We start from the raw sequence: 19,032 nt of genomic DNA on the forward strand, positions 1-19,032 counted from the left end.
TGCTTAAAAAAAACAGACCTGCTTTTTTTATCCGTGATTGGATAGGCATGCACGGATCCATGAGATCCATGCATGTATATCAGTGGGAAGGGGTGGGAAAGTGATTATTTTCTCAAAAAAAATTGCGTGGGGTCCCCCCTCCTAAGCATAACCAGCCTCGGGCTCTTTGAGCCGATCCTGGTTGCAGAAATATGGGAAAAAAATTGACAGGGGTTCCCCCATATTTAAGCAACCAGCATCGGGCTCTGCGCCTGGTCCTGGTTCCAAAAATACGGGGGACAAAAAGAGTAGGGGTCCCCCGTATTTTTAAAACCAGCACCGGGCTCCACTAGCTGGACAGATAATGCCACAGCCGGGGGTCACTTTTATATAGTGCCCTGCGGCCGTGGCATCAAATATCCAACTAGTCACCCCTGGCCGGGGTACCCTGGGGGAGTGGGGACCCCTTCAATCAAGGGGTCCCCCCCCCAGCCACCCAAGGGCCAGGGGTGAAGCCCGAGGCTGTCCCCCCCATCCAATTGGCTGCGGATGGGGGGCTGATAGCCTTTTGTGAAAATGACAAGATATTGTTTTTAGTAGCAGTACTACAAGGCCCAGCAAGCCTCCCCCGCATGCTGGTACTTGGAGAACCACAAGTACCAGCATGCGGCGGAAAAACGGGCCCGCTGGTACCTGTAGTACTACTACTAAAAAAATACCCAAAAAAAGACAAGACACACACACCTTGAAAGTAAAGTTTTATTACATACATCCACACAAACATACATACATACTTACCTTATGTTCACACGAGGGTCGGTCCTCTTCTCCAGTAGAATCCAAGGGGTACCTGTTGAATAAATTCTACTCACCAGATCCAGGGTCCCAGGGTCCTCGGGGCAACCATTTGTAATCCAGGTACTTGAATAAAATAACAAAACGGATACCCGAGCCACGAACTGAAAGGGGCCCCATGTTTTCTCATGGGACTCCTTTCCCCGAATGCCAGAAACCCACTCTGACTTCTGTCTAAGTGGGTTTCTTCAGCCAATCAGGGAGCGCCACGTTGTAGCACTCTCCTGATCGGCTGTGTGATCCTGTACTGAGTGACAGGCGGCACACGGCAGTGTTACAATGTAGCGCCTATGCGCTCCATTGTAACCAATGGTGGGAACTTTCTGCCCTGCGGTTGACCTAAAGTGACGTCACCGCTGAGCAGAAAGTTCCCACCATTGGTTACAACGGAGCGCATAGGCGCTACATTGTAACACTGCCGTGTGCCGCCTGTCACTCATTACAGGAGCACACAGCCGATCAGGAGAGTGCTACAACGTGGCGCTCCCTGATTGGCTGAAGAAACCCACTTAGACAGAAGTCAGAGTGGGTTTCTGGCATTCGGGGAAAGGAGTCCCATGTGAAAACATGAGGCCCCTTTCAGTTCGTGGCTCGGGTATCCGTTTTGTTATTTTATTCAAGTACCTGGATTACAAATGGTTGCCCCGAGGACCCTGGGACCCTGGATCTAGTGAGTAGAATTTATTCAACAGGTACCCCTTGGATTCTACTGGAGAAGAGGATCGACCTGCGTGTGAACATAAGGTAAGTATGTATGTATGTATGTTTGTGTGCATGTATGTAATAAATCTTAACTTTCACTGTGTGTGTGTCTTGTCTTTTTTTGGGTATTTTTTTTGTAATAGTACTACAGGTACCAGCGGGCCCGTTTTTCCGCCGCATGCTGGTACTTGTGGTTCTCCAAGTACCAGCATGCGGGGGAGGCTTGCTGGGCCTTGTAGTACTGCTACTAAAAACAATATCTTTTCATTTTCAAAAAAGGCTATCAGCCCCCCATCCGCAGCCAATTGGATGGGGGGGACAGCCTCGGGCTTCACCCCTGGCCCTTGGGTGGCTGGGGGGGGACCCCTTGATTGAAGGGGTCCCCACTCCCCCAGGGTACCCCGGCCAGGGGTGACTAGTTGGATTTTTGATGCCACGGCCGCAGGGCACTATATAAAAGTGACCCCCGGCTGTGGCATTATCTGTCCAGCTAGTGGAGCCCGGTGCTGGTTTTAAAAATACGGGGGACCCCTACTCTTTTTGTCCCCCGTATTTTTGGAACCAGGACCAGGCGCAGAGCCCGATGCTGGTTGCTTAAATATGGGGGAACCCCTGTCATTTTTTCCCCATATTTCTGCAACCAGGATCGGCTCAAAGAGCCCGAGGCTGGTTATGCTTAGGAGGGGGGACCCCACGCAATTTTTTTTAAATTTTACACTGTTTAATTTAAAAAAAAAAAAAAAATGAACCCCAGCACGGATCACACAGATCCGGCCGAGATTCATTTTGAAAAAGTCGGCAGTGTTTTGCTAATCACTGCCGTAAAAAAAAAAAAAAAAACACGAATGACATCGACATCGGAACAAAAGAAAAACCCGAATACGACAGCTTAGTAAATTAGTCGTAATAAATTCAAAAAGTTGCAGTTTTACACTTTCGATGTCATTCGTGATTGAACTTTGACCTGAAACGGGAAAATACGAATCTTAGTAAATTTACCCCAGTGTGTGGAAACTTTGCTACCATGCAGTGGGAGTTGTCCATCAGGGTGACTTCCGGTGCTTGTATAATTTGGGATTTACTTGTGACAAAAGAGAGTGTTTGTGTGTTCTGGCCGCATGGCTTGGGCTCCATTTTGTGTCCAAGCACATGGCTTGGAGGGGGAGGAGCAGTGGCCATTTTAGGTCTAGTGCAAGGTACAGTAATGAATAGCAGATATTACCTGCTGTTTGTGTTGTACAAATCTGCATTGGTCTTAGAAAAACCAACATAATTTAAAGTCACTCCCTACCCACCTAGCTAACAGCTGACTTTCGGCTGTTCCTGAATTAAACACCATAATAAGCCATTGTTAAACAATCTGTAACCTTTGTCACAAGTAAACAATATATATATATACAAGTCCCTCACCATTTAAAAGCTAGCAATGAATTTAACTAACATATGCCATAGTCAATTATAGTCTTTCAATTAGAACTAGTGAGATTAATAGTGAGATTAATACTTAGCTTGATGTAAGAAAAATCCACTCAGATGAAAAAGTTTTGCATGATTTGTCTTAGAACTGGAAGATAAGGAGTGTGTAAGATGAGCCCTTTGAGCTAAGCAATTGAAATGTTAATGAACTTGTTCAACTACTCTGGAACAAGAGTACAGTATGTGGACATCTGTTGAGATGCAAATTAGGCTGCTGTGGAAAATACATTCAGTATATGTGTATAAATATATATGCTGTGAGGGTTTCATTCAGTGTAATAAATTAATGTGTGTATGTATATATATATATATATATATATATATGTGTGTATATATACACTGTATATATAAATATATATATATATATATATATATATATATGTTATATTATTATTATTATTATATAAATGTATGTATATTTATATCAGTGTATGTTCTGCAAGATAGCTATCCAATCTGAATCATAGCATTTAAATTATAGTTAATAGCAAATATGAATTGAAGTGTAATACCTCTGGGGGGATGTTGTCAATCACTAGTAAAATTATTCCTTTTCTGTACAGAAAAATAATGTGAATTCGTGTGGGTTGAAAGTAAGTGTGAGTGGATTGAACCCCGGAAAGCGGGATCCCGTTGGTGAGGCACTGAGTAAGCAAAGGCTTGGTGGCGTGGAGGTTAGCGACCTCACGTATTTGTTGGTATTGAGGCACGTAGTGTGTATGTTTTTAAAGGTAAAACGTGCGGAGGAGCGTGATTTCTGGCGGAGCGCAGCTAATGAATTCGACTCCCGTGATCGTTGGGCATATAGATATCAAGTATCTATAAGCCGTGCGATTGGACCGCATGTGTGTGTATGTGATATGCGGCGCAACGTGATACCATTTGCGTAATTTCACACAATTGCGGCATCATATGCGCTGTGTTAGCATATGCAGACGTGATTTGTGTAAAGAGAAGGAAGTTTCGCTGACTCTCTCAGGAAATATTCCTGGTGGAACTCCATAGGAAGGCTCGGTGATGTTTCCCAAGCAAATCTTCTGTGGAAAGAAACCAAAAACAACAGGCTTTTAACCTCCACTGAAAAAGGCGGTGTATTAATTTATTGCTGTTAATACTCCATACTTTCAGTGCTGAGGGGTCTGGTAGGGTCCTCGCTGGGTACGGGGGAAAATCACAATAAGTGTAGGCCGTGGTACTGTCCAGAGGAGACGGAGCAGGTGAAAAGTGCTCAGAGGACTTTTCACAGTCGTCTTGTGTTGGCCATTTAGTGCTTGTGTTTAAAAAGCCCACAATAGGAGCTAGGTGTGCATGCGAGAGGCATTCAGGAGCCAGGGTTCAGGCTGAAGGACAGGGGCCGAAAGGGTCCGCTGGTTGTATTATGTGTAGGAAGGACAGGGGCCGAAAGGGTCCGCTGGTTATATTATGTTTAGGAAGTATGGGGGGTCATTCCGAGTTGTTCGCTCGCAAGCTGCTTTTAGCAGCTTTGCACACGCTAAGCCGCCGCCTACTGGGAGTGAATCTTAGCTTCTTAAATTTGCGAACGAAAGATTCGCAATATTGCGATAAGACATCTCTGTGCAGTTTCTGAGTAACTCGAGACTTACTCGGCATCTGCGATCAGTTCAGTGCTTGTCGTTCCTGGTTTGACGTCACAAACACACCCAGCGTTCGGCCAGACACTCCTCCGTTTATCCAGCCACTCCCGCGTTTTTCCCAGAAACGGTAGCGTTTTTTCACACACACCCATAAAACGGCCAGTTTCCGCCCAGAAACACCCACTTCCTGTCAATCACATTACGATCACCAGAACGAGGAAAAAAACGTGAGTAAAATTCCTAACTGCTTGCAAATTTACTTGGCGCAGTCGCAGTGCGGACATTGCGCATGCGCACTAAGCGGAAAATCGCTGCGATGCGAAGAAATTTACCGAGCGAACAACTCGGAATGACCCCCATGGTTCCTTACACGGAGGCTTTTTATAATGATTGGGAAAAAATTACGATGAATGAGTGAATGTCATTTTCCAGTGATTGGTGGTTTTGATCCTGAGGTATTGCAGGTAGTATGAAAACAAATATATTTGACCAAAGTCATTTAAGATAAGAACGAAAACATAATGACTGTTTGAACTCCTAGCAACAATAAGGAGGAGTAAAAAAAGGGAAAGCAAGTACACCACCATCGCCATATGTGGATGTGGAAACAGTTACAGCCAGTATACAAACTATACAAAAAAAAATATGAAAAAGGAATGTAACCTATAATATGTACTAATGAATGTCAAAAGTTTTATTTAGGAGGGGATGGTGACCCGACTCTGGTTTCGGCCATTTCTCATGCACTCAGAGGAGTAATATCCAACAGGTAAAAGAGGAGCTGTAGCTTGCAGGGGAAGTGGCTGAGACCAGTGGACCTTGTAAGTATGGTGCCATTAAAGTACATAGATAGTAAGACCCAAAAATAAAAATCAGGAAAGTAAGGACACAAATGGAGAATATCCTGTCCGCACATTAGTATTTCCCAGTAGGAAAGCGGACAGAGAAGGGGTAACACCCAAGGTACTGCTTTGTAACTATCACTTAAGAAGAATTCATTTCTAGGAAAAAGGTCATCGAGATGAAAGCAGCTAGGAATGCCCTTGTCTTAAAAAGCTCGGTAAATGTTTGTTGGACCGTGTACAGACCCTAAATACGGGATGAGAAGGATTAAATGAATACTTTGCATGACCTAGAAGCTTTTTTTTTGTAGTACTAGAAAATTCTCCATTAGAAAAAGATCACAGGTAAACACTCATTCGGCAAATGGGAGTAACGAGAGAAGTGCAACATTACCCTTTGACAAAACCTGCAGAAGTTACGATTGGGCCTCTATGATGCTAACCCCTTTTCTTTTCTCCTAGCAGCAGTGGCCCCTGAATAACTTAATCGACAGAGATTTTGTTGTGTAAATTGAAATGTGAAATACATATATTGTACTCCCGCTCAGGAAGTACAAGGTATGTTAGATACTCCTCAAAGACTAATGTTGCATTCCACTGTTCTAGATTCATGTCCATCACAGGTAGAGGAAATTATCTCGCAGATACCGGGTTCCCTATGAACTTAGGATGGACAGGACACTGGAATGATGGCTGAGTTAGTCCCAGTAGTGACACAGTAAGCACAAGATTTCAGAAGGGTAAACCCAAGTAGTTAAGAATCAATTCCCCATAGTGCCCAATCCAGCTGTCATTTTAATAAAATCCTCTCCACCTCTACAAACTTTACTGTCATCAACCCCTATTCTGTTTTCTTCACTGTTTCCTCTTCATATTTGCGTTCACAAAGGGGGTACAATACATGGACCCGACTCTCCCAAGGTTTCATTGACAGCCTGAGTATTTTCTCCCAGGCCTTGCATAGCTGCTTACTATCCTTTCAGCCTGATAAGAGATCAGTATTGATACTTTATTACTGTGCTCTGATACATTTGTGTCTTCACTGGCGGATACTAAAAATACCCACTTTTGTTTCATCTCTATCAGACAGGACACAGGGTCTCAAAGGATAAACTGCAGTTGTGTAGGACAAGGGTCAAATACTTATTACGTAGTACTGGTACATGATTTGACAGTTCATACACCACATGCCATATCGGTCCTTCAAAATTCTGCCCGAACCCGGTATGTCTCATCAGCATGATCTAGCTGTCACTGATGACGCCAGTATATTACTGCATGTATCTTGTAATGCACAAAGGGTGGAGGATGAGAATACTGGTGAAGGAAAATTTTGTAGGACACTGATACGCATGATTGTATGGAATATCTGAATCAGACTTTTACTATGAGACCAGACATAAGTGACAGCCCGTTAGTGAACGCAGACCTGATATTTTTTTTTTCTAGACTGACGTTAGTTACCACAGACAGACTCAGGAAACTTATGCACAGGATATGCTGTTGTAGATGACCAAGGTATTATAGAAGCTGAAAGCCTTTGGGCAGACCGCATGCAGCATTGGTCGCTGAAGGGGTATGGTCAGGAGTCCTCAGGACTCTGGAGAGATGGACAAGGTAAGCCAGTAGCCCCCAGGGCGTATCTCCCAAGCCTAGCTGAGGCGGTACAGGATCTGACTCATCTGGGCAAGGAAGGTATGTGCAAATTTGGTAAGAGCTTACTGGCGTTTACCAGGGTTCTCTTCTCAGGTGAGCAGGAAGGCAATGTCCTGTCTTACTTGCATGAGGAAGAACATTTGGTAAGGTAGTACCAACAGAGCCATCCCATATTCCTCCTGCATACGGACCTTTTCAGGTAATACAAATTGACTTCGTACAGTTAACACCCTGTAGGAATGTGGACTATGTTTTGATGTGCACTGATGTTTTCTCAAACTAGGTATAGACATTACCTGCTTCTGCAAATACTGCTGTGTTTACCGCAAAGAAAATTGTGCAGGAATTTGTGTGTAGATATGGTATCCCTAGGATTAGGAGCAAAGTGATAGCTGAAACTGGACTATTGTGGTCATAGATACTGCCACTAGTGTTATGTAGCATCGGAACCACTCCCAGATCCCCACTTAACTAATCACCCTCATTGAAAAATGTTTTTGGTATTTTTGGAAGACAATCTCATGTCATGATTGATCCTCACCATGATCTGAAATACACCAATGAGGTGACAGTACAGTACCTTATCAAGATGAGCCAGCATTTGAGAACTTAGCAAAAGAACTTGAAACTGTTGATTCCTGGTATGCCTGGTACTAACTGTCTTGATTGTAAACCAAGAGACTGTGTGATTATTCTTACGCTCAGGTTGCTAAATAGACAGGTGGGAAGGACTGTATCAAGTTTTGTTGACAGCACGATTCCAGTGAAAGTAGCCGAGAGAGAGACTTGGGTCCATGATTCTCATTGCAAGAAAGTCGTTAGTCCGGAAGGAACTCGTAAAGGGAGTGAAATCGCAGAAATATCACTCAAGACTGAAGACTGAGAGGCGGCACTGTTGAGCACTACCTGAGCGTACTAAAGGATTACAAAAAGACCAGTCGTGGTAAGATGGATTTGCTATAAGCAAGATTTGTTTTGTTCTATCTTTTTTTTCCGTTGACAAACATTTTTTTCAGGACATTCTATTTTTGTGAGGGTTCCTGAGGTGTCGAGTGTGGGACTGGAACTGGTTCTGGAGAAAGGAGTGATATCTTTATAGGATCCCAGGACCAGCCTATCACTTTGTTTAAAGCCAGAGTATGTTATCTAGGAAGGACACTACCTGAAATAATAATCCTTGTTCAATGATGAAACAGATTTGGTATACGATCCAGAAATTGAAACAATGTTCAGGGAGTGATAGGAATATATACCATGAAAATGTTATGTCTCTTTCACGACTTGTTTGTGTTTTCTCCCTCTACCCAGCAAAACCTCTATCGAATCCAAACATCAGTGTACAAAGACGTAGGTACATGTATGTATGCAACGATCGTTCAGATCAGACATCATAGGCTATAGCACTGTCCCAGCATACTCTATAGTTTGAACGTCGTCACACATCCAACCAGTGGTCTCCCGACCGCCGAGCGCATATAGAGGATGTCCCGTCCTCTTCCCTGTCTACCCCAACTATAGTCTATGGGCCATATTCAATTAGCAGTGATAACGGACTTTTCACGTGAAATGCAATTACAGCCTATTCAATTATCCTGGAAAATTTATCGGTGATCATGTTTTCACTAATTTCACTTCACCTTCTCTGAAGCAGGTGAAAAGTTGGAAAAAGTCACTATTTTAAGGTAAAAATGTTTGGATATGGTACAGAACTCCTGGGACACCCCCCTTTATGACTAATTAGGCACGTTGAAGTTTTTAATTATTTTTAATTGGCCAATAATGACATGTCATTTTTGGGGTGAAAAAGTAAAAAGTGATGGAAATTGGGGTTCAAGGTATGGGACAGGTATATTGGGGTGCTTTATGAGTGGGACAGGTGTTTTTTAGGCTTGCAGATGGGAGTAATCGGTCTGTTTCCACTTTTTTTTAAAGTACCCTAAAATGACCCAAATATATACTTATACCCATTTTCATGTACCCCAAATTTAATGAGAGCATTTATTTTGCTCAAAAAAACTTGCTTTCTATCATTTTTTTGCATTAAAAAAAAATGCATGTAACCGCCATTTCACACAATTTAAGTCCCCAAAAACTCTCTAATGTGATCTCTAACACACTTCTCTTCTGTTTTCCTATGTTAGTTTAGCATTTTTTGGGGTACAGGCTGATTTCCCCATTTTCACCTGCACTTTTCACTGCAAGAATTTTCACGTGAAACCCTGTCGGAATTGAATAGGTCGAAAAACGTAGCGTTTTCGAGGCAATTTCCGGCCGATTGGCGCGAAAAATTTTCGCGCAAAAAATTGCCGCGAATTTGCGGATAATTGAATACCCTAGTATGTGTGATTTGCGAAATGAATACATACTTGTGTCTGGGTCACCAATTATTGTTTGAAATATTTTAATTATGTTTAGTGTGACAGTTATGATAGTTTTGTTGACTATCAAAGGGTGGACTGTCGAAGTCAGAAAAAGAAGACAATACAAACTACACACAGAGTGGCGTTTCTCGGTGGTGGCGTAAGGACGCAATTGACGTATATGGATGCACCATGCTTCTTTACCGTACATCATGCATAGAGTTGCATGGCATGCGTGTTGCAGCATGGTTGGTGTATATATGGTGAAAGGCACAATCACTGAGAAATGCCATAAAGATGCACACAGACACATATTCATACAACACATAAATTACACATAGACAAAACATGTCCAGCACCAGACTTGTATTATATTGTATTTATATAATAGAGTGTAAAACCAGATATTGTTAGGGTCTCCTGCCCTGTGCTGCCACGTCGTCATGGCAACCGGGAGACAAGTACTAGCGGAGTAACCTGAGCGCAGCTGATACTCCGGTTCGGGTCTTTTGCTGTGCAGTGGTTATAGGCTCTGTGCACGGCAGGGGATCCGGTGCTGGTTTTTGTGCTCACAGTCTGTGAGGTCTGAGTGGGGCGTGGACAGCACCTGCTTTATAAGGCCTCTTTCCAGGTTAAGCAGAGGCTGCTGAATATGTTATGTACACCAGTGCCTGCAGGAAAGTACTGGTGTCAGAACTGTTATGCACAACAAATGGACTCACAGACAGACTGGGGAATATGACATAACGTACACAGAAGGTGATAGGGTAACAAAATACACACAAAGTGAACAGAGAAGCCCAGAGGCTAAGGAACTGGGTATCTCCCTTGTATTAGAAATGCTCAGATGGGAAAAGCAAGATGTTGTGTTTTAATACATAGAGAACCCGAAATGCTGTTGCTAAGGGCAACAGCAAAACCCTAAAGGGTTACCAACGGGTGTGGCAGTAAACTCCTTGGTCAGAGATGGAATGATAGACACAAGGAGAGTCTCCACAATCCTAATTCTCACTTGCAGTGCACAGGTTCAGTTTACTGCCACTAAACTGACCCCTGACACCTAGCACAGTGAGACAGGATTAGACAGGCAAGTCTTAGAATACAGCCGCAAACTTGCTAAGTTCACAGAGTAGTAACAGAACCCCAGCAAGCTAAACGACTGACTCCAGTCTTACTGCTAGGTCTGGATTGGCAGAGTGTAATACCAAATCCCCAGGCCTATTTGCAGTAAGCAACAAACAAATACAAAGCTACACAGTACTGGCTAACTTTCAGGAACTGACTAACCAACAAAGATTCAGCAGCATCTGCTTAACCTGGAAAGAGGCCTTATAAAGCAGGTGCTGTCCACGCCCCACTCAGACCTCACAGACTGTGAGCACAAAAACCAGCACCGGATCCCCTGCCGTGCACAGAGCCTATAACCACTGCACAGCAAAAGACCCGAACCGGAGTATCAGCTGCGCTCAGGTTACTCCGCTAGTACTTGTCTCCCGGTTGCCATGACGACGTGGCAGCACAGGGCAGGAGACCCTATCAGATATATATATATTATTGGGATGGAACAAGTTAATTATATCATGCTTAGTGTCAAAATGGTCAGGAGGATGTGTGGATTAATTTGATAGCTATGGGTAATTTGTAGCACATTGCGACGATTAGTTATGATCAAATGTATGAATATAAAGTCACATTCTACTAGAACAAAGGACTTCCTGAGAAAGCATGTGGGCAGAAACCCAGTGGTTAACCCCTGTACCTGTGTCTTGAAACTGGACATTGCTTACATATGAACTGATCAATAACACACAATGAATGAGAAACCTCCCTCTCCTGTACCAATGGAAGGAGACCGAAACCAACAAACTGTTAACTCCCACTGTTTGATATATGTAATTTCTAAGGCATAGAAAGTTAGTTGCTGAGAGGAGGACATGGAGGAATATCCTATGGGATAGGGGTATACTGGCTGTAACTGCTTATGTAACTGTAACTCTGTACCACCTACTTAGGCATATATTTATGTTATATTAAATGATATACTGTACATATGTTTTTTTGTATGCATAACTTTTAATATCAAATACATATATATATATATATATATATGTGTGTGTGTGTGTGTGTGTACCAGAGAAGCTATCAGCGCCACAGATACAGTATCTGCAATTACAACACTAGTACCAGAACCATGTAATATAATTACTGTAGTCACCTAATAGACACTCCCGTTAGTGTATCAGGGCATCAGCTTACCACCTCAAATGTATCAGGCACTGGTATAGGTGCCTGGGGATAAAACTTGGAAACAGAGATGAGGTATTTAAAAGTGACCAACGGTGTCCAAAAAGCTATAGGACTAGACAGTTATGAATGTAAAAGTACAAAAATTTATTACAGAACATAGCACTAAAAGACAGAGTGCCACTGGATACAAACAACTGTAGTAAAGTGACATATGTACAAAAACATGAAAATATAAAAATCACAAAAAATACGTAAAACATAAAAGAGAAAAGGCTAAAAATTATGCAAAAGAGGAGAGATATATAGCTTAACTTCAGAGGGTGAGGTTAGATCAAGTGGCACCCAATGCGTTTTGTCCCATCTGGACTTCATCAAGAGGTGGTTTAGGGCTTGAGACAGACCATGTATATATACTTAACCTATAAAGGAAGTGATGTCTACATCACTTCCTGTTATTAATTGATTAGGAGGTTAAAAATTGTCAAAATGTAAATATAAAGGGAGTATCATGTTACCATATTAATATAGGTATAGAGTATTGTGCAAACGTTTTGAAAATAGATGATACAGTGGTTAAAAAAACATGAAACCGGACTGAAGCCGCGAACTTCCTGTCCAGGCAGTGCATGATGTAGCATCCGCCCCACATCTGGTGTCCGCAGTCCCGATGTGCGCATGCGCCGCCTCTGTGTGGCGGAATGTCATAGATCTCGGTGCTTCATGATGTCCTTACTGCGGCAGCCATATTTTTGAAGTCTCTGTATTACAGACAGCAACTGGTGAAGATAGGGTGTCCCGGCGGCCATTAAACGTACAGAATTAGTCCTTTGTCTGATGTGATGTCCTTACTGCGGTGGCCATACTTCTGAAGTCTCTGTATTACAGACAGCAAGTGATAAAGATAGGGTGTCCCGGTGGCCATTTTTCATATGAAATGAGTCCTTTGTCTGATCTGTGTCCAGCTCCAATAGATTGTTTATATAGAACAAAAAAGTATTAGAGATGATCAGAAGTTGTATTAACATGGCTTGTATATAATTAGAATATTCATTGGACATTGTAGGTCATGATAAAATACGTTTTTCAGTATATAACATCGGCAGTGCCGATATAAAACTTCATGTAAAGTTTTTATATTAAAACGCTAGTCGATCGTATGTTGTTACAGTGTAGATCCAGCCAGAGTGTAAATCAGATGTTAAAAATGTTTTTAAAAAAAAATCACAGTAGGTCCAATATGTTCTGGTTTTCAGTATAGCAGTACTGGTAACTATTACATCTTACATAGAATATTATATTTTCATAGTACTAGATAGATCCTAATAATAAGGGTCCCTAAGAGGAAGGAAGTGGGGAAAAAGTGAAAAGAGGGTTCGGCCACAGTCCATACACCTCTTAAACCCTGACTATGGGTCCGGAGGGTAAGTATGTTGAGAGTATATGACATATGCTAGGAGAGAGTCACTACTGAAAAAGGCATAATACAAATAAGCGTCCAAGAGAAGAGGAGAGACAAAGACAAAAGGGGAGGAGAAAGCATATGTGTATCAATACCAATTGGTTTTTAGAAAGTTCCTCACGTTGATCACCCGGCACTTTTGTGTTTACAACACCCGATCTTCCAAGGAGGTCTCCCATCCCTGTACTGGCCAAGCCCAACCTTGCTTAGCTTCCAAGATCAGATGGTATTGGGCATCCCCAGGGTGGTATGGTTGTAATGATAGTGTAGGATCACGTTCGATGGCCAATGAAAGTCCGTGTGTTTAGAAATAAAGTGGATTTCAAATATAGGAAAGTATACTCATACGTCCTGTAGAGCACAGGACTTTTAAAGGAATGGAGTCACAAGATTATAAAAGGAAAAACACCATTAAATGTGCATCGAATACAAAGATGGAACAACAAGAGGACGGAGTGCAAAAAAAGGGGGAGGTGTCTATGGGGTGTTCAGTAATCTCTTTAGTCCTTTTTTTTGGATTATAGCACCCAGTCTCCCCTGGTGGTCTCCCATCCAGGTACTGATCGGGCCCAACACTGCTTCGCTTCCAAGATCGGCCGGAATTGGGCTTACCCAGTGTGGTATGACTGTAATGATGGTGTGGAATCAGAGATATACTAAAAATGAGAGGGGCAGCATGGAACTGATGTAAGAAAACTGCTTACATTACAGGAAGGGTGCTATCTCATATCCTTCATTGAAACCATCTGGATGAAGGGTGTTCAGTTCATAGATCCAGTACATCTCCCTCCTGGAGAGAAGATTGGAGAGGTCTCCTCCTCTGTCTCCTTGTAATACCAGTTCGATGCCTTTGTACGTTAGTTCATCTGGATCCGAGTGATGCTATAGGTGTAAGTGTTTCGTTACTGCATAAGTTAGGACCTTATTTCTTATGTTTCTGATATGTTCTTGGATGCATAGTTTTAGTGGTCTCTTTGTTTTTCCAATGTACTTCATTTTGCACGGACATTCCAGGAGGTATATCACTGACAATGTATTGCAGTTGATGAACTGTTTAATTCGATATTCCTTTTTAGTGTTGGTGTTATGGAATGATTTCCTATTCTGATGGAGATGTCTGCAGATATTGCACCGACCGCACTTGAAACTTCCCACACATATCGGCATTGTACTCCGAACTTCAGGATTCCTTAACATACTTGGTGCCACAAGGTCCTTGAGACTATGTGATTTCCAGAACACCAATTTTGGTTCCTTAGTGAGATAATCCTTTAGAATAGGATCCATGAGCAGTATATTCCAGTGTTTCTTAAGTGTTTGTTTGATGAAATTCTCATGCCTGCTATAGGTGGTGATGAATTTAACTGTGTAGACATCACTTCCTTTAAGTCAGTGACAAGTTCAAAAACTTTGGGCGACAGCGGAAGCAGTCCACTGACCAGTAAATCCCTTCCTCTTGTAACCAAGCTCACGCAAACCACCCCACCAACTCCCTCAGTGTCAATTTCCTCCTTCCCCAGGAATGCCAATAGTCCTGCAGGCCATGTCACTGGCAATTCTGATGAGTCCTCTCCTGCCTGGGATTCCTCCGATGCATCCTTGCATGTAACGCCTACTGCTGCTGGTGCTGCTGTTGTTGCTGCTGGGAGTCGATGGTCATCCCAGAGGGGAAGTCGTACTCGTAAGACCACTTTTACTACTTCCACCAAGCAATTGACTGTCCAACAGTCCTTTGCGAGGAAGATGAAATATCACAGCAGTCATCCTGCTGCAAAGCGGATAACTGAGGCCTTGGCATCCTGGGCGGTGAGAAACGTGGTTCCGGTATCCATCATTACTGCAGAGCCAACTAGAGACTTGTTGGAGGTACTGTGTCCCCGGTACCAAATACCATCTAGGTTCCATTTCTCTAGGCAGGCGATACCGAAAATGTACACAGACCTCAGAAAAAGACTCACCAGTGTCCTAAAAAATGCAGTTGTACCCAATGTCCACTTAACCACGGACATGTGGACAAGTGGAGCAGGGCAGGCTCAGGACTATATGACTGTGACAGCCCACTGGGTAGATGTATGGACTCCCGCCGCAAGAACAGCAGCGGCGGCACCAGTAGCAGCATCTCGCAAACGCCAACTCTTTCCTAGGCAGGCTACGCTTTGTATCACCGCTTTCCAGAATACGCACACAGCTAAAAACCTCTTACGGCAACTGAGGAAGATCATCGCAGAATGGCTTACCCCAATTGGACTCTCCTGTGGATTTGTGGCATCGGACAACGCCAGCAATATTGTGTGTGCATTAAATCTGGGCAAATTCCAGCACGTCCCATGTTTTGCACATACCTTGAATTTGGTGGTGCAGAATTATTTAAAAAACGAGAGGGGCGTGCAAGAGATGCTGTCAGTGGCCAGAAGAATTGCGGGACACTTTCGGCGTACAGGCACCACGTACAGAAGACTGGAGCACCACCAAAAACGCCTGAACCTGCCCTGCCATCATCTGAAGCAAGAAGTGGTAACGAGGTGGAATTCAACCCTCTATATGCTTCAGAGGTTGGAGGAGCAGCAAAAGGCCATTCAAGCCTATACAACTGAGCACGATATAGGAGGTGGAATGCACCTGTCTCAAGCGCAGTGGAGAATGATTTCAACGTTGTGCAAGGTTCTGCAACCTTTTGAACTTGCCACACGTGAAGTCAGTTCAGACACTGCCAGCCTGAGTCAGGTCATTCCCCTCATCAGGCTTTTGCAGAAGAAGCTGGAGACATTGAAGGAGGAGCTAACACAGAGCGATTCCGCTAGGCATGTGGGACTTGTGGATGGAGCCCTTAATTCGCTTAACAAGGATTCACGGGTGGTCAATCTGTTGAAATCAGAGCACTACATTTTGGCCACCGTGCTCGATCCTAGATTTAAAACCTACCTTGGATCTCTCTTTCCGGCAGACACAAGTCTGCTGGGGTTCAAAGAACTGCTGGTGACAAAATTGTCAAGTCAAGCGGAACGCGACCTGTCAACATCTCCTCCTTCACATTCTCCCACAACTGGGGGTGCGAGGAAAAGGCTCAGAATTCCGAGCCCACCCGCTGGCGGTGATGCAGGGCAGTCTGGAGCGACTGCTGATGCTGACATCTGGTCCGGACTGAAGGACCTGACAACGATTACGGACATGTCGTCTACTGTCACTGCATATGATTCTCTCCCCATTGAAAGAATGGTGGAGGATTATATGAGTGACCGCATCCAAGTAGGCACGTCAGACAGTCCGTACTTATACTGGCAGGAAAAAGAGGCAATTTGGAGGCCCTTGCACAAACTGGCTTTATTCTACCTAAGTTGCCCTCCCACAAGTGTGTACTCCGAAAGAGTGTTTAGTGCCGCCGCTCACCTTGTCAGCAATCGGCGTACGAGGTTACATCCAGAAAATGTGGAGAAGATGATGTTCATTAAAATGAATTATAATCAATTCCTCCGTGGAGACATTGACCAGCAGCAATTGCCTCCACAAAGTACACAGGGAGCTGAGATGGTGGATTCCAGTGGGGACGAATTGATAATCTGTGAGGAGGGGGATGTACACGGTGATATATCGGAGGATGATGATGAGGTGGACATCTTGCCTCTGTAGAGCCAGTTTGTGCAAGGAGAGATTAATTGCTTCTTTTTTGGTGGGGGTCCAAACCAACCCGTCATTTCAGTCACAGTCGTGTGGCAGACCCTGTCACTGAAATGATGGGTTGGTTAAAGTGTGCATGTCCTGTTTATACAACATAAGGGTGGGTGGGAGGGCCCAAGGACAATTCCATCTTGCACCTCTTTTTTCTTTCATTTTTCTTTGCGTCATGTGCTGTTTGGGGAGTAGTTTTTGGAAGGGCCATCCTGCGTGACACTGCAGTGCCACTCCTAGATGGGCCAGGTGTTTGTGTCGGCCACTTGGGTCGCTTATCTTAGTCACACAGCTACCTCATTGCGCCTCTTTTTTTCTTTGCGTCATGTGCTGTTTGGGGGGTGTTTTTTGGAAGGGCCATCCTGCGTGACACTGCAGTGCCACTCCTAGATGGGCCAGGTGTTTGTGTCGGCCACTTGGGTCGCTTATCTTAGTCACACAGCTACCTCATTGCGCCTCTTTTTTTCTTTGCGTCATGTGCTGTTTGGGGGGTGTTTTTTGGAAGGGCCATCCTGCGTGACACTGCAGTGCCACTCCTAGATGGGCCAGGTGTTTGTGTCGGCCACTTGGGTCGCTTATCTTAGTCACACAGCTACCTCATTGCGCCTCTTTTTTTCTTTGCGTCATGTGCTGTTTGGGGGGTGTTTTTTGGAAGGGCCATCCTGCGTGACACTGCAGTGCCACTCCTAGATGGGCCAGGTGTTTGTGTCGGCCACTTGGGTCGCTTATCTTAGTCACACAGCTACCTCATTGCGCCTCTTTTTTTCTTTGCGTCATGTGCTGTTTGGGGGGTGTTTTTTGGAAGGGCCATCCTGCGTGACACTGCAGTGCCACTTCTAGATGGGCCAGGTGTTTGTGTCGGCCACTTGGGTCGCTTATCTTAGTCACACAGCTACCTCATTGCGCCTCTTTTTTTCTTTGCGTCATGTGCTGTTTGGGGGGTGTTTTTTGGAAGGGCCATCCTGCGTGACACTGCAGTGCCACTCCTAGATGGGCCAGGTGTTTGTGTCGGCCACTTGGGTCGCTTATCTTAGTCACACAGCTACCTCATTGCGCCTCTTTTTTTCTTTGCATCATGTGCTGTTTGGGGGGTGTTTTTTGGAAGGGCCATCCTGCGTGACACTGCAGTGCCACTCCTAGATGGGCCAGGTGTTTGTGTCGGCCACTTGGGTCGCTTATCTTAGTCACACAGCTACCTCATTGCGCCTCTTTTTTTCTTTGCGTCATGTGCTGTTTGGGGGGTGTTTTTTGGAAGGGCCATCCTGCGTGACACTGCAGTGCCACTCCTAGATGGGCCAGGTGTTTGTGTCGGCCACTAGGGTCGCTGAGGTTAGTCATCCAGCGACCTCGGTGCAAATTTTAGGACTAAAAATAATATTGTGAGGTGTGAGGTGTTCAGAATAGACTGAAAATGAGTGGAATTTATGGTTATTGAGGTTAATAATACTTTGGGATCAAAATGACCCCCAAATTATATGATTTAAGCTGTTTTTTAGTTTTTTTTTTAAAAAACACCCGAATCCAAAACACACCCGAATCCGACAAAAAAAATTCGGTGAGGTTTTGCCAAAACGCGTTCGAACCCAAAACACGGCCGCGGAACCGAACCCAAAACCAAAACACAAAACCCGAAAATTTTCCGGTGCTCATCACTAGTTCTATCTTCTTGTAATAGCTTCCAGTTTCTTTTAATAATATTTTCTACTTTCTTATGATATTGACCATATTGTGTTATAAATGCCCATTTAAAATTATCCTCCTTATTAGAACTCTTATTTTTATTTTTAATTTCTAGATCTTTCCTTTCAACATTTGAAACTTGTTCTATTGCTTGATCTATATTCTCTTTTTTATAGCCCTTTTTTTATAAACTTATCTTTTAGTTTTTTTGGTTGGGACTTCAAATCCACTTATTTTGAACAGTTTCTCTTTAGTCGTTGAAGCTGTCCAAAAGGGATATTTTCAAGCCAATTTCTATGATGTCCACTCTGTCTATACATGAATTGGAGTCCATACTTTTACAATAGGTTTTGGTTTCTAGTTTCCCATTTTCCTAAAATATACATAAGTTTTGGAAAGTAATTTCCTTTTCACTCAATGTGAAGGTTAGGTTTATATTCATAGTGTTATGATTTAAGATATTACAAAAATATAGGAGACTCAAGTTATCATTTTTCTACATAAAGAGAATATCA

The 19,032-nt window shown here is 43.6% G+C and overlaps 2 pseudogenes; both read right to left on the reverse strand.

Annotated features, from left to right (window-relative positions):
• Window positions 1-13,313: 13,313 nt before the first annotated feature.
• Window positions 13,314-13,432, reverse strand: LOC134964030 (5S ribosomal RNA; annotated as a pseudogene).
• Window positions 13,433-13,686: 254 nt separating this feature from the next.
• On the reverse strand, window positions 13,687-13,805 carry LOC134964680 (5S ribosomal RNA; annotated as a pseudogene).
• Between the last annotated feature and the right edge of the window lie 5,227 nt (window positions 13,806-19,032).

Source organism: Pseudophryne corroboree, chromosome 9 (genome assembly GCF_028390025.1).
Source record: "Pseudophryne corroboree isolate aPseCor3 chromosome 9, aPseCor3.hap2, whole genome shotgun sequence".
Classification (NCBI taxonomy): domain Eukaryota; kingdom Metazoa; phylum Chordata; class Amphibia; order Anura; family Myobatrachidae; genus Pseudophryne; species Pseudophryne corroboree.